Source organism: Chiloscyllium plagiosum, chromosome 4, assembly GCF_004010195.1.
Source record: "Chiloscyllium plagiosum isolate BGI_BamShark_2017 chromosome 4, ASM401019v2, whole genome shotgun sequence".
In the NCBI taxonomy this organism is placed as follows: Eukaryota; Metazoa; Chordata; class Chondrichthyes; order Orectolobiformes; family Hemiscylliidae; genus Chiloscyllium; species Chiloscyllium plagiosum.
The window spans coordinates 85656680-85659485 of record NC_057713.1 but is presented as its reverse complement, the minus strand read 5'-3'; the positions used below and the strand labels follow the sequence as shown (position 1 = coordinate 85659485).

General features: G+C 40.1%; 1 long non-coding RNA gene across 1 annotated transcript in view; it reads right to left on the bottom strand.

The window, feature by feature from the left end:
* Positions 1-1070: 1070 nt before the first annotated feature.
* The window catches only part of LOC122549579, a 51027-nt gene continuing 49291 nt past the window's right edge, over positions 1071-2806 (bottom strand). Inside the window, exon 3 of the long non-coding RNA XR_006311590.1 lies at positions 1071-1119. This is a non-coding gene — a long non-coding RNA (uncharacterized LOC122549579). The remainder of the gene's footprint in view (positions 1120-2806) is intronic.

Genomic DNA, 2806 nt, shown 5'->3' with positions numbered 1-2806 from the left:
CCAAATAGTGCATGGACACACACACACACAATGTTTTACTGCAACCTTTTGACAGGTTCCACCTCTGCCCTGTGCAGGACAATGCTGGAGAGATTATCTGGGGAAGGGGGGGTGTACGGTACACCCCTGTGTAGAACTCCAGGGAAAGTATGGGTGGAGAGAGAGAGAGAGAGAGAGAGAGAGGGCATGATATCAATCATTTGGAGACGGTGCCTGGACTGTCCAGGACTGTTCTCGGCAGCATTTCAGTGAGCCGAGTTCATTTTTTAATCATTGTACCTGTAAGCAAAAGACGCAATCAGGGTTGAAACAGCTCTTTGATGTAATGTTTCTATGAGGACCTTGAGATAACCTTCGGATGATCTGAAATTCGGATAATTGATTTTCGGATAATCGAAGTTCCTCTGTATTTGTGTTTTAGCAGCCAGGAGACTGCTACAATAGTGACCAAATAAACAAACATTATATTTTTATTGCAGTGATTACAGGATTTTCATGCATGCTTTGGGAATTGAAGGCTGCAATTCTTTCTATTTTAAACTGCAAAACATGCAAACTGGTGGCCTTGTTAATTTGGGGCTCGGAACTGTTGACTATGTGGAGGAAATCTGTACACTTGGGAGATGCTAATTGTAGTTTCTGACTCCTTTGACCTTTTGATTCAGCTGTGGGAAATCTCTCTTCCTCTTTTTGCCTTCCTTGTGAGATCCACTCTTTGCTTATCCAGGGGCTTTGTAATCAAAGAGTCTGCCAAGAAAGCAGCTTTGAGTTACAGAAAACACACAAATTAATCACAAGGAACAGTGAAAGCTAGGATAATAAAAGGAGTTCCTTTGTATTCCAATTTTCCACTTAGCTCTGTGAAGATTATTTTTTGGGGATAAGGACACACATCTGATATGGTATCATCAGGATATAATTAAGAATTCATGGTAAAACAGTAGAGAAATTGTTTTCATTACATTAGATTTTAGTTTTGCATTTAACCGAATCTCTTGATATTTCTGCATTAAAGTAGAAACTTACATACAAAAATCATGCAAATACTTTCTTCAGATGAAGAGAATAAGGGGGAATATGCCTTCACAGGACAGTGGGAGCAGGAGCAACACAATTGATCTATTTGAAAGAAAAAAAGAGTTTTCAAAATGTGGGCTAAGAAACAGTTTATCTCTCAACCTTCCACTCTGTGCCAGCAGTTAAACTCTTATAGAGCTTAATGCAGATCGGTCACATGTTTAAATTTCTTCTGTGCTGACCTGAACTCACAGGAGTGAGTGACCCCATCTCAACTCCCAGTGAAACAGCATAGAATTTCCAGAGCAGCCCTCCTTCTGGCCTTTCTCCACAAAAGTAGTCAATTGATCTTGAAGTATGTGAGGTATTACTCTGTGTAGCCTGGAGCCTAATGTAAACCAGTAGCTGTCAAAATCATGAAACTTTCATTCAATCTGCCTTGTCTGAACTTAGGTCTGAACGTAAGTGCTACATTGAATATTATCCTAAACTTCTTGTGTCGCAAATTCAGCTTACTTCTAAGTTTGTACCATCATTTCAAAATTGTACACAGGCAAAAAATTAAAATCACATTCACATGACTTGCCCATACTTAGAGCCTGGGTCATTTTCAAGGCCACACATATATGAATATGATCAGTCACTTCCCAACCATAAATGAAATTCTGAATCTAAAATCTACAAATATGAACTTGTGACCTCAGAAAAGTGAAACCAAGTGCCTTCCGGCTTTGTTTCAAGTTAATTTTCTGATAAGGCGAGCACTTAAGTTTGTTTTAAAAAATGAAAGCCATGCCAGGTACATTCAGAAAAAAGTACTATGAACGACAAGTTACTTTCTGTAGAAGCTTCTACCTATTCTCCATGAAAGGAATCCAGCTATAATCCTAGCGAAGGCAGATTTGTTTGTAAAAAAACCCTAGAGGTAGAATTGATAAACTCCAATAAGCATGGCATTATTGGAGAAAGATTACTTTTATATGTGAAAACAGTCAGCCTCGTTAGTCTATAACAAGCACACTGGAAAGAAAATCCTGCAATATTTAGAGCCTAGATTTAACAGGAACTTCATGAACATGAAATAAAAGACTGGGATTAACTTTAACATTTGGGAATGAGAAGCACTTCTTGAGAGCAAAAGAAATAGAAACACAAACAAAATGGAATGGTCCAACGAGTGGGGGCTGACTGGTAAAGGTTCAATTCTTCTGGAGTGGAGCATGTGGGCCATACTCTCTGCTCAGTCAAGATCTACAATTGCGTCGGGTTACTAACTAAGATGTAAGATCACAATGTGCATATTGTAAGTAAGTTCCCCTGTTGGCTTCTCTTCCCAATTCTGAACTGTTACCTATTGAGTCACCTAAGGATCTATTCTTGGTCCCCTCCTATTTCTCAAAAGCATGTGCTTCTTCTAAAATAACATCGTTCAAAATGAACATCAGTTAAGTACTGTTGATACCCAACTCTACTGCATTATCTCCTTTTGTGATCTTTACCCTCCGCTGATTTGCCTTGGTGCTGGGATAAGCAGAAACATCACTTCATTAAACACTGGGACGTTTAAAATAATTTTCTCTGTTCTTGTCCCAAATTCTATCACCTCTTTGCTGCCCACTGCCTCAGACCACACCAAATTGTTTGGGCGGCATGGTGGCACAGTGGTTAGCACTGCTGCCTCACAGCGCCAGAGACCTGGGTTCAATTCCCGACTCAGGCGACTGACTGTGTGGAGTTTGCACATTCTCCCTGTGTCTGCGTGGGTTTCCTCCGGGTGCTCCGGTTTCCT